At 42.7% G+C, this 13,555-nt stretch overlaps 1 pseudogene; it reads left to right on the top strand.

Moving 5' to 3' along the window:
* The first annotated feature begins 4,449 nt into the window (after positions 1–4,449).
* Positions 4,450–4,942, top strand: LOC129502910 (peptidyl-prolyl cis-trans isomerase A-like; annotated as a pseudogene).
* The last annotated feature ends 8,613 nt before the right edge of the window (positions 4,943–13,555 follow it).

Raw genomic sequence — 13,555 nt, 5'->3', positions numbered from 1 at the left:
GCCATAGGTTAGAAAAACCACTGGATTCATTACATGATCTCTATAATCTATTATAGCTTAAAATTCTATAAATCTCACTTTCATAGTAAACACAGAATTCTCCTTTCACCACACCAGCTCACCACCCCTGTCAACAAATCCGAGAGCTCCTATTTGTCCTTGAGGCGGATGTGCTGTCCTGAGAGCAATTTGCCTTGATTCCTTCATGCAGACTTAGAAGTTGGGCCTTCCTCTGATCTCTTCTGGCCATGGGATAATGATTTTCATAGTGCTTATTCTACTATGCTGTAATTGTTTATTTGCCCATCTCCCAGCAAGCTGTGCCTGTACTTTAGCGAGGCCTGTTGCACATAAGAGAAATGAGGAAAGGAAAGAACCAATAGCTGCATTTGCTTATAAGAGTTGTTCTCAGACCCAGTATCACATCAGAATCCCCTGGGAAGCTTTTAAAAAGCCCAATACTCACACCACACCCAGACAATTAAACAGAACCAGTGGAGCCCGGGCATCAGGACTCTTTAAAGCTCCCCAGGGGAGTCCAGTATGCAGACAAGGCTGAGACCCACTGGCTAAGACAAGGAACTGGGGATCTTGTTACAATGCAGATTCTGATTCCCTAGGTCTGCAGTGGGGTTCAAGATCTATCCTTCCTTCCTTCTCCTTTTCCTTCCTTCCTCTTTTTTTTAATTTATTTATTTATTTATTTATTTATTTATTTATTTATTTATTTATTTATGATAGTCACAGAGAGAGAGAGAGAGGAGAGGAGAGAGGCAGAGGGAGAAGCAGGCTCCATGCACTGGGAGCCCAACGTGGGATTCGATCCCGGTTCTCCAGGATCGCGCCCTGGGCCAAAGGCAGGCGCCAAACCGCTGCGCTACCCAGGGATCCCCCTCTTTTTTTTTAATTAAAAATTCATTCATTTAGAGAGATATGAGCTGGGGTGTGGATTGGGGGAAGGGCAGAGGAAAAAGGAGAATCCTAAAGCAGACCCCTCACTGAGTGCAGAGCCTATAACTCAGAGCTTGATCCCAGGACCCCAAGATCATGACCTGAAGAAATCAAGAGTTGGCCGCTTAACCAACTGGACCACCCAAGTGCCCCCAAGAATCTTTCTAACATACTTCCAGGAGATATCGATACTTCCGGCCTGCAGCTTACATCTTGAGGAACAAGAGAAGAGCACCTGATGGATGCTGGCAATGTAGAATAAGCCAAGATAGCAAAATCGAACAGATCTGAAAGACTGCAAAGGTAGTGGCCAGGCATGTGGTTTCTGGAGGAAATTGCCAGGTGCTGTTTCTCACTAGCTATGTGACCTTGTGTTATTTACTTCAAGGTTTTCCCATCTGATAATGAAGTCTGTCAACTCTTAGGGTGATTGTAAGGTTCAAGCAGCATACTTCATAAAGACCCAGGCACATACATGTGCATGATTAGTATTATGATTATGTATCCCAGCTCCACCTACCAGCTTTGTGCCCTTGGCAAATAACCTCTCTGAGCTTCAGTTTCCTCAAATGTAAAATGGGAAATCATAATATCCATCTTACAAGATTGGCTTTACATAAACAAATGGCATGCAAAATTCTTAGCACAGTAATTGACCTGTGTACATGACCAATAAATGGTTATTCTCCAAATTAGTTTCATTCAAATTGGGATGAATCATTCTGACCTCCCATAGGCACATTCTCTGTTTAGCCATCTGTCAGATCTCAGAATCTTCTCTTGCCCCCACTCTCCACAGGCCCTAGGCTGAGGGCCAGATGACAGGAGATGGAAGGCTCATCTCCCTCTTCATTTCAACATGTTATACCTCAACAGCAGGACTTGTTTTTATCACCCTACTGAGTTCACATGGGTAGGTTTGGGCAGCAGCAATTATTCTCTATATTACTTTATAGATGAAGAAATACTTGGCTCTGACATGTTGAATTTTCTCAAGCAAGTCCCATATGGAGGATAAAAGCTCTTTATTCTAATCAGAGCCAGAGAAACTGCTCCTGACTTCATGCTTCTTTAAATCCTCTCTTTCAAAACACTTGGAAGACCTGCAATGTGCCAGGTGTTGCACCAAATTCAAAGTAGAACTCATAGCAGAGGTTTGAACAAATTGCTGCAGGATCACAGGCAGGGGTCTGGGAGATGGGGAGAGGCAGGCTCTGACAGGTGGAGATGGGGGCAGATAACATATGATGTTTCATAGAAGACGTGCTATTTTGGCTGGGCAGGGAAGGTTAAGGAGGAGTTGATAAGTGAGAAATGGGAAAGGTATTCAGGAAGAGAGAACAGCATGAAAAGTGGGAACAAGGTGGGAAACTGCATGGAATGATCAGTATATTCGGGGAATGGCAGGTAGCTGGACTCGAAGAAGATAGAGTTAGAAAGTTGGCCTGGGCCAGATTGTAAACCAGATAAAAGAACTGGGATTTTAATCCTGTTTCATCAACCAAATGGGTCACTTCTGAGAGCTAACTAGATGGAATCACAGAAAACCCAGCACAAAACTGCCCTGTTTCAGGCTGACACCTGAGGCTAACACCTCAGCTTTGGAAAACCTTGAAGCCCTGACACTGTTCAGATTTATGTATATTGGACGGGATCCTGACAGCAATGTGGATTGGAAAGGAGAGGGAGTGCCTATAGTCAGGTAGCCAGCTACGAAGGCAGCGGGGACGGAGAGGAGAGACATCTAGGAATAGGTTTTGTCAGAAATAACAATGGATTGAATATATGGGGACAGAGGGGGAGTGAGAATATTTAATGACTTGGCATTTCCAGGCTAGGTGATATGAGGACTAAGGAAGACAAGAAGAGGAGGAGGTTTTGGGAGGCACGCTGTGTTGGAGATACTTGCTAGATATTGTTGTTAATGTCAGTGACCCACTGGCATTTAGGGCTCCAGGTGTGCTGCTCGCAAGTGGAGATGGGAGACAGAGATAGGAGACATCCTAAAGAAGGATACTAGGAGGAAGTTGCTGAAAATCACCGAGGGAAAGGAGATGGAGAGGGAGAAAATATGAAATATGAGACCTAGGGTACACATGCAAGGGGGCTGGTAGAAGAGTTGGGGAAGGAAGATGGAATCAGAAAAGTTGAGGGAAAAACAGGAGAGACAGTGCCCCAGAAGGTGATAGAAGGAGCAGATTTGGGCAATGAGGACTAATCCACTCATTTAAGACCCTCCAACAGGTAGAATGCGAAGAAGACTGACACCATTCTTGACAGGAGACCGTCTAACATTGTTGAACTTTCTGGAGTGGTGGAGGTAGAAGCCCAGACCACAGAATGTTCAAGACTTCTGGGGCCTGAGTCCTGGAAGGAAGCCCTAGAACACACTTCCCCTGGGGACTAATCATGACTGGGAGGGGAAGAGGCTACAGTAGCTCAAGGGGGAGGCAGTTTGCTCCATTTCCTTCTTGCTGTTTACCTCAGAGTCTGGTATAAACATGTGGTTAGAAAACGAGAGACAAAGAAGCCGAATGTACTTCAGTGTCTTCTGGGTCTCACTTTTATATCATGAGTCAGGGACTTGAAGTGCTTTTCCTTGTCCAGGGTGACAGCAGTTTTAAGCGATTGTGTTGATTGTTTTCCAGCCCCAAATCTTGTTGTCTTGGCTTGTATAGGGATGTAACTTGGTAATGGCCCAGTTAGGACATTGCAGTGTCTAGTGTGTAGGCACACCAGTGTGTAGGCCTCTATAGCTTAGCTATTATAAACTGTGAAAAAAATCAATTAAAAGTTTACTTCATGAATACTCATGATTCTGTGCGTAAGATGAAAGTGGATGGGATCGTGGGCCCTGAGAGCAACTGGGTTATTTGTCTTATTATTGAGTTGTAAGAGTTCTTTATGTGTTCTGGAAAGCAGGCTTTCCAAGATACATGATCTCCAAATATTTTCCTCCATCCTGCGGGTTAACTTTCGACTGTAATAGTGTCCTTTGAACCACATTTTTAATTTTGATAAGATCCAGTGGATCTATTTGTTGGCGTGCAGTTGTTCATAGCATTACCTGTAAGATTGGTAGTAACGTCCTCATTTTAGTAGCTTTATTCTTCTTCCTCTTTGTCAGTCCAACTAAAGGCTTGTAAATTTTACATTTTCATCATTTGAAAAATGGGCAAAGGATTTGCATATACACTTCTCCAAAGAATATTTACAAATGCCAAGAAGCACATGAAGAGATGCTGAACACCACTAATCAACAAGGAAATACAGATCAAAACCACAACGAGGGGCCACTTCACACCCACAAGGGTGGGTAGGAAAAAAAAACAGAAATAATATATGTTGGTAAGGAGGTAGAAAAACTGAAACTCCTTGTGATTCCTCACAGAAATGTAAAATGGCATGGCTTCTTGAAAAACAGCCTAATAGTTCCTCAAAGGTTAAACAGAGCCCTGGCAGATGCTGTCCCCCTGGAGCCACCTGCACCGTCCAGCCATGGTCAACCCCACCATGTTCTTCCACGTTGCTATGGACAGTGAGCCCCCAGGCTGCATCTCCTTTGAGCTTTTTACAGAGTTTCACAGACAGCAGAGAACTTTCATGCTCTGAGCACTGGGGAGAAAGGATTTGGCTGTAAAGGTTCCTGCTTTTATGGGATTATTCTGGGACTTCTGTGCCAGGGTGATGACTTCACATGCCATATGGCACCAGCAGCGAGTCCATCTATGGGGAGAAATTTAATGATGAAAATTTCATCCTGAAGCACCCAGGTCCTGGCGTCTCGTCCATGGCAAATGCTGGACCCAACACAAACAGTTCCTGGTTTTTCCTCTGCACTACTGGCACTGAGTAATTGGATGGCAAGCATGTGGTCTTTGGCAGGCTGAAAGAGGGCATGAATACTGTGGAAGCCATGGAGTGCTTTGGGTCCAGGAATGGCAAGACTAGCAAGAAGATCACCATTGCTGACTGTGGACAAATCAAATAAATTTGACTGTGTTTTCTCTTAACCACCAAACCATTCCTTCTGTAGCTCAGGAGAGCGCCCCTTCACCCTCATCTGCTCCAAATATCCAAAAATCTTTGTGCCACTTAAAACGGCAAATTTTATGGTTGTGAACTGTATCTCAATTTTTTTTTTTAAAAAAAGGCTTCATTAACACCATTAAGCTCTTGTCCCCACCACTTTCTCCCAATTTATCTTATCAATTCCTGACTTCACTGCCTTCTCTCTACAGATGCCTTTACCCCTCCTATTCCTGTGCCTGGACCAACGTCCTTTTCTCCACCTTGTTTGTGAGACTAACTCCTATTCATCCTGCAAAATCAGACACTGTTTTCCTGTAGAAAACCTTCCTGAACCTTCCTAAGTTCATTACTTCCTCCTCTGTACCCTCTCTGTCCCTCCCACACACATTTCTAGTATTTATCACAGAGCTCTAAATTCTTTGTTTAGGAAATGAGCTCTCTGAGAGCAAGAGTTGTATCTTAAAGATTGTTGCCTCCTCAGAGCCTAGAACAAGCAGTTGCAATTAGGTAAAGGTTCCTTGAAGTTGAATCCTAAAGTCAAAACTATTTCATGCTGCATATTGCATTAGGTAACAATTCTTTGGTTTCAAAAAGCCAGAGAGAGATTGGTCCTTCATCAGAGAGTCTTTGGATTTACCGCTACAAAACTATTCCGACTAATTTCTCCCCAAGGATTTCAAAAGGACTAAATTATCTTAGCATTGGATCTCAACATTCCTAGCACACGAAGCAGGTGGGACTCTTCTTTTCTGGCAGGGCTGTCTCTACGCGGTGCCAGCAGGCATAGACCTCACGGGTGAAACTTCTTCATAAATGCAGTGACCAGAGAAAAATTAATTGCTGCTTTCACATTGTGCTTGTGTGATCTAGAGGATTCTGCAGAGCTGCTGCTAATACTTCAGCTATTGTCAAACTAGCCTATGAGAAATGCACTGAAGTTGATCCACACCAGTCCTTAGACCAATTTGTGTAGGTCACAGCAAAGATGAATTCTTGCCAAAATAAATGAGTGAAGAGCGCGTGCTTACAGAACTGCATCTAAGATACAGTAATCTTGTTTGTCTGAGGGTCCTCAATGTTTCTGGATCAAAACAGGGCAAATCTTAAAGCCCTGTCTCACTAGTAAGTAGCTCTGAGGTCACGCATGTAATGACAAATGTCACAATCCCCTATGTCAGCTTGACCCTCACCCTCTTTTCCCCTGGCCATTTTGACCATGAAAATACCTGGATGCTTGGGACTTCTCAGCAAACGCCAAGCTTCCAAAGCTTACAGAGGCTTGGAAACAGCCTGTCTGCAGGCAAAGAGAGAGTAGGTGGGTATTGAGGAGAAAGAATAAAACAGGTTTCAGTTCTGAATGAGGGGAAACCGCATTGTACCAAGACACAACAAAGGCTCTGTGGAAGGCTAGTAAAAGACCCTCTGATGAACAGATCTGCATGAGGTGGCAGTAGAGGGTATATACACGTGTGTTTGTGTGTGCTTACACATGTAAGTGGGATGAAAGAGGGTAGGGGTGTGTGAGGTGGGGTGAGCAAGGTAGGGAGTAAAGAAGTGGGGGTGGGGGACAAGAGAATCTCAGAATCTCCCATAATCTCAGAGAGCCAAGCTGACTTCCCACCATGTCAAGGCCGCCATGCCTGCTGCTAGCAGTATGTCTCCCCTCCCCATACGTAACCATGTGAAAGGGAGTGAACCAGTGGAGACAGCTCCAGGGGATCTCTAAAATGGAGACTGTCAGGCCTGAACTTGCTTCATCAACTACCTTTGAACAAGTTGGCAGTCGTGGGAAAGCAGAAATAACAAAGTGGATGTGCTCCAATGAATTTGAGTTGAAATGGAATCCTCAGCCTGTGAGGACCTTCCAGTGGAGGGATGTGATCGTTCTCTGTGAGGAGCAACAAGGCATTGGGGAACATGGCGGCCTGACTGGCCAAGTGGATGCAGTGGTTCCCTACGGAGCAGCCTTAATAGTCTGCCCTTTCTGAGGGACTGCTTGTTTAAGGGTGGTGAAGAATAAAAGAAGTAGACCGGAAATGAGGCCTCTTACAATTTCCTTGAACTCTGAATTTTAGGCTCATTATTACACATGAGAATGTCTAAAAAACCATCTCTGGCAAATAACAGACCTCAAGCTGGGATTATTAGAAATGAGGTTTAGGAAGGAAACAGGTACAGTTAGGGCCATTATGAGGACCAAGTCCAAGCAACTGGACATAACTTGATAGAAGCCCAATTTATAAGACAAATTTCCCTACCACGAAAAACTTGATTTCTTTTTTGAATAAAGTCTTCTAGTTTTTAACCTTTCAGTGTTCTTTTTTTTTTTTTAATTTAAAAAAGAGGGGATCCCTGGGTGGCTCAGTGGTTTAGTGCTTGCCTTTGGCCCAGGGTGTGATCCTGGAGCCCCGGGATCGAGTCCCATGTTGGGCTCCCGGCATGGAGCCTGCTTCTCCTTCTGCCTGTGTCTCTGCCCCTCTCTCTCTCTTTCTATGTCTATCATGAATAAATAAAATCTTTTAAAAAAATAAAAATAAATTTAAAAAAGATTTTATTTACTTATTTGACACACACACACACACACACACAGAGCACAAGCAAGGGGAGAGCAGAGGGAGAGGGAGAAGCAGGCTCTCTGCTGAGCAGGGAGCCCAGTGAGGGGCTCCATCGCAGGACCCTGAGATCATGGCTTAAGCCAAAAGCAGATGCTTAACTGGCTGAGCTACCCAGGTGCCCCTTGCAGTGTTTTTAAAAATAAACCTAAAAGGGTAAATGAAATCACCCAAAAATCTACCGAGAGGCAACTACTATTAGTATTTCAATATATTTCTAGTCTTCCATTAATTTTTTCTTTCTATAATTGAAATTATAATGTGTTTGGATTAGTTGGTCATTTGTCATTGTTGCTGCTGCACAGATGGAAGATTTGCTAAAGTTACCTTAATTTAGTACCATAAGTTTATTGTTAAGAGTATAGGCCTCATATCGTGGGACCTCAGGACTGAATGTCAGACAGATTGCATGGTGTCAAGAAAGTTGTTCTGAGACTTCAGGTCATCCAGGGCTCAGCGTGGCTTTAGCAAACCAGGTTATTTATTACCCTCTCACTCACTTAACTCTATACTTGTGACAGATGGTATTTTCAAAAGATGTCGCATTATTATCTCCCATTCCACATGCTCCTCCAGAACTTTGACATTTTTTTTTTAGATTTTATTTATTTATTCATGAGACACACACAGAGAGGCAGAGATATAGGCAGAGGGAGAAGCAGTCTCCCTTTGGGGAGCCCGATGTGGGATTCGATCCCGGGACTCTGGGATCACACCCTGAGCCAAAGACAGACACTCAATCACTGACCCACCCAGATGCCCGAACTTTGCCATTCCTGAAGCAAGATGTGGAGGAGCCTGTGACCCCCTGCCTTTGAAACTGGAGTGAGCTTGGGGCACTTGGGTGGCTCAGTTGGTTAAGTGGCCAACTCCTGCTATGGGCTCAGTTCTTGATGTCAGGGTCATGAGTCATAAGTTCAAGCTCTGCTTTAGGCTCTGCTCTGGGCATGGAGCCTACTTAAAAAAGAAAAGAGAAAAGAAAAGAAATTGAAATGACCTTGGTGACTGCCTTGGCCAACAGAGTCTGGTAAGAGTAATACTCTTTTTCTTGGTTCTTTTTAAAAGTAGGCTCCATGCTGGGCCTGCATGCCCAATGCAGGCCAGAACTCATGGCACTGAGATCAAGACCTGAGCTGAGATCGAGGTAGATGACTAACTAACTGAGCCACCCTGGCACCCCCAACACTCTGACTTCTAAGTCCAGGTCATAAAAATGCCATGTGCTTAAAAAAAGAAAAGAAAAGAAAGTCATACTCTTTAGCCTCGTCCTGTTGAAACCCGTCACCATGCTGTGAGAAAGTCCATGAAGAGGACCATATGGAGAAGAACGAAGAAGGCCCATGGCTCACCATGAGTAGCCAGCCCAAATGTGCCAGCCGTGTGAGTGAGTTGTATTAAAACTGGACCCTTTTCCCCCGGCTGAACTTCACTCGCTGACTCTTCGCATGAAACAGAAACTAACTGTCCCCACTCAGTTCTGACAAAATTACAGATTTGTGAGCAAGGTAAATTTTTATTGCTATCTTAGGATGCCAAGTTTGGGGATGGTGCTTTATATGGCAATAGATAGTGCCTCTTCACCACCATGATGGACATGCAATGCCTTTTTAACCTCTCCCTGGTGTCCAATTGCTTTTCCTTCACTGGGCCTCAGCATTAGGTTCTGCCAAGGAAAGTTCTGTGTGATTCAATTAATTACTATATTCCCTGCTGGCCATTCTGCAGGTAAATTGGCTTTTCCTGGGCAGCTTTCTGTTCCTGGCCCAGCTGTGGTCAGCTGGAAAGTTGACTGGATAAGAGACCTATGGAAGAGGACAACAGGAATGGCTGGCATTCCAAGGCCTCTCCTAGGCAGGTTAGGTTCTGCTAACTATTCAAGCTTACTGATTTTTCTTATTTATTTATTTATTTATTTATTTATTTATTTATTTATTTATTTATTTATTTATTTTTAAAGGTTTTATTTATTCATTCAAGAGAGACACACAGAGAGAGGCAAAGACACAGGCAGAGGGAGAAGCAGGCTCACTGCAAGCATCCTGATACGAGACTATCCCAGGACCCCAGGATCATGCTCTGAACTGAAGGCAGACACTCAACCGCTGAGCCACGCAGGCATCCCGATTTTTTCTCATTTAATTACAAGTCTTTGCAATGTTAACAAATGCTTCATGAACACAATTTCTAGTAACTACCTTTTGGATTACTTCATAGATACATCATTATCAACTGAATCATTACCTTGATGAACATTTAAGCTGTTTGTAGCAATTTTTTTCTTTTCTTTTATTGTTCTAAGTAATGATGCAGTGAACATCTTTTCATATAAAGCTTTGTCTCCCTAAGAAAAATATTTCTCTAAGAATGAAAGTATAGCGTCAAAAGGATGAGCATTTTCAAACCTCTTAAAATGTATTGCCAAATGATGTCCAGAAAGTTTATATCCATTTATCTGCCTACTAATGGTGTATAATATAGAGCACGTACACCACATCCTGGCCAGCAGTGAGAATTAACGTTGTTTAAAGAAACATTGTTATTTCAATGATTTGAAAATGGGATTCAGTCTTAACTTTAATCTGCATTTCTTTCATTAATGAAGTTGAACATTTTTTTTCAAATGTGTATATACCTCTCATAATTCCTTTTTTCAGTGAGTTGTCAATATATATATGTGGAAGATTCTTCTCTGGGGCCTAGAAATGTGTATATGATGAAGTTTCATTTAAACATCTTTGCCAAGACGCCTGGGTGGCTCAGCGGTTGAGTGTCTGTCTTTGGCTCAGGGCGTGATCCTGGAATCCTGGGATCCAGTCCCATGTCGGGCTCCCTGCATGGAGCCTGCTTCTCCCTCTGCCTGTGCCTCTGCCTCTCTGTCATGAATAAATAAAATCTAAAAAAATCAATAAACATCTTTTTTTTTTCAATAAACATCTTTGCCCCAAGATTTTGTCTCTTCTCATCCCTCATGATGCTCCCCATTCTTCTTTTCCTTAATGTTTCATTGTGGTGTTTTTAACTATGATCTTTCTTGTTTTACGGTTTTCTATAGCCCATCTTTAGAGATTCTAAGAAGAAACGTTTTGTTCGGGATCCCTGGGTGGCGCAGCGGTTTGGCGCCTGCCTTTGGCTCGGGGCGCGATCCTGGAGACCCGGGATCGAATCCCATATCGGGCTCCCGGTGCATGGAGCCTGCTTCTCCCTCTGCCTATGTCTCTGCCTCTCTCTCTGTATGTGACTATCATAAATAAATAAATTTAAAAAAAAAAAAAAGAAACGTTTTGTTCAAACCAGTTGGCATTTAGAGGTCTCAGTTTAAAACTTTAACCATCAGCAAAGTGAAATCTCAGGATCCAAATGTGCCTATCTCCCCTTGGATTACATGATCAAATCTAACGCTGTGTTGGTTTTGATTATTTAAGGTTACGTGTACATGAGTCCAAGATTTTACTTTATTGTTTTTTCTTTCCTTCTGTATTAGTAGGGGTTCTCTAGAGAAACAGAACCACTAAGAGGTGTTTTTCTTTCCTTCTTCCTTTCTTCCTATCTTTCTCTGTCTCTTGAGAAATTTTATCATAAGAAATTGGCTCAATAAATTATTTTTTAAAAAGGGGGTGGAGGCAGCCGGGGTGGCTCAGCGGTTTAGCGCCGCCTTCAGTCCAGGGCCTGATTCTGGAGACCTGGGATTAAGTCCCATGTCGGGCTCCCTTCATGGAGCCTGCTTCTCCCTCTGCCTGTGTCTCTAGCTCTTTCTCTCTCTCTCTCTCTCTCTCTCTCTGTGTCTTTCATGAATAAATAAAATACTAAAAAAAAAAATAAATAAATTGGCTCAGATGATTATGGAGGTTGAAAAGTCCCAAGATCTGCACTTGGCAAGCTAGAGACTCAGGGGAGCTTGTGGTAATTCCAGTCCAAGTCTGAAGGCCTAAGAACCAGAAGAGCTAATAGTGTAGTTCCAGTCTGAAAGCCAGAAGGCTTCATGACCCAGGAGAGCCAATGTTTCAGTTTGAGTCCAAAGGCAGCAAAAGACCAATGTCCCACCTCAAAGTCAGTTAGGAGGGAAGAGTTTCATCCAGAAATCCCGCAAAGGCACATGAAGAATAACATTTGACCAGATAACCTGGGCACCCCTTGGCCTAGTCAAGTTGACACATAAAGTTAGCTATCACAGCTTTCAAAAAGTGTATAAAAAACTCACAGCCATTAAGATAGCCATTATCCAGAAAGGAAGGAGGAGGAAGAGGAAAAGAAGGAGGAGGAGGAGAAAGAAAATAAGCATTGATGAGGATTTGAAGAAATTAGAACTGTGGCATATTGCTGGTGGGAATGCAAAGTGGTGCAGCTATGATGCTCAATGGTATTGTGGTTCCTCAAAAAGTTAAACATAGAATTACCATAGGATCCAGCAATTCCACCTCTGTTATATACCCAAAGGAATTGAATGCAGGGACTCTAAATAGATACTCGCATACCCACACTCGTAACAGCACTATTTTCAATAGCTAGAAAGTGAAAACAAGCCAAGTGTCCATTAACAGATGAGTGAATTTTATTTCATTTCATTTTTTTATGTAATTTTTACACCCAATGTGGGACTTGAACTCATGACCTAGATATAAAGAGTTGCATGTTCTACTGATTGAGCCATCCAGGCACCCCAACAGATGGATGAATTTTTTAAAAGTCCTATAAAGGAATGGAATTCTAATACGTGCAACACCACAGATGAACATAGGCAATATTATGCTAAGTGAAATAAGCCAGACACAAAAGGGTAAATACTTAATCTCTCTCTGACCAGTTTCCTCAATAATAAGTCAGGAATGATAATAGCACTAGCACCTTCCTCATAGGATGGTTTTTGTAGTTTAGTGTGTGTTAGGGGCCTGGGACATGTGTTTGCTACTATTGTTGTTGCCGTAATTACTCATTTAAGTAAGTAATTGAGGAAAGGACTGCTACTTCCTAGTGTTGATAATAAATGACATTAATAATGGCTAGCACTTAACGAACACTTACCTTGTTCCAGATACAGTGCTAGGTTACCCGGCATATATTCCCATTGGCTCTTCTCATTGAATGCCATGAAGTAGGAACTATTATTACCCCCATTTCACCGCCAACAAAACTGAGGCTTAGATTACAAAACTAGTCCAAGGTCACACTGCTGGTAAGTGGTGGCTTATCAGATGTGGCTCCTTACCTTCTACATTACATTGTTAACTTGACCAGCAGACCTGTCACTTAGCATCATTAAGAGAACACAGGTTAAATGGCCCAAACTATCTTTCTCCTTCCTACTGCTGTTTCCTCTCTGTATTCCCCCACACAATTCCTCAATGGCATTTTTCTACAATTAGTACTAGCAATCAAACAACTCACTGCTTTTTAAAAAACTGAATACCATTATTTCTCATATTGATTTTTAAGGATCTTTGCTCTCAATCCATATGATGGTTAATTTTATGTGTCACCTTCACTGAGTTAAGGGATACCCAGATAACTAGTAAAACATTATTTCTCCATGTGTCTATCAGGGTATTTCTGGAAGAGCTTAGCATTTGAATCAGTAGACTGAGTAAAGAAGATTATCTTCACCATGCAGGTGGGCATCCTCCAAGCCACTGAGGAACTGAATTGGACAAAAAAGTAAAGGAAGGGAGGATATGCTGGCTTTGCTTGAGCTGGGACATCCATCTTCTCCCGCCCTGGCGCATCAGTGCTCCTGGTTCTCGAGCTTTCACTTGGACTGAATTATACCACTGTCTTTCTTGGTTCTCCAGCTTGCAGACAGCAGATTGTGGGACTTTTCCACCTCCATATTTGCATGAGGTAATTCTTAGAATAAGCTCATGTATATACATACATATGTATACACATATATATACACACACACACACATATATAATATATATATCCTATTGATTGTGTTTTTCTAGAGAATCCTAATACAGCCTAGT

The sequence above is a fragment of the Nyctereutes procyonoides genome, unplaced genomic scaffold (genome assembly GCF_905146905.1).
Source record: "Nyctereutes procyonoides isolate TBG_1078 unplaced genomic scaffold, NYPRO_anot_genome, whole genome shotgun sequence".
NCBI classification, from domain to species: Eukaryota; Metazoa; Chordata; class Mammalia; order Carnivora; family Canidae; genus Nyctereutes; species Nyctereutes procyonoides.
Note: the sequence above shows the minus strand (reverse complement) of the source record. Positions and strands in the feature narration are given on the sequence as shown.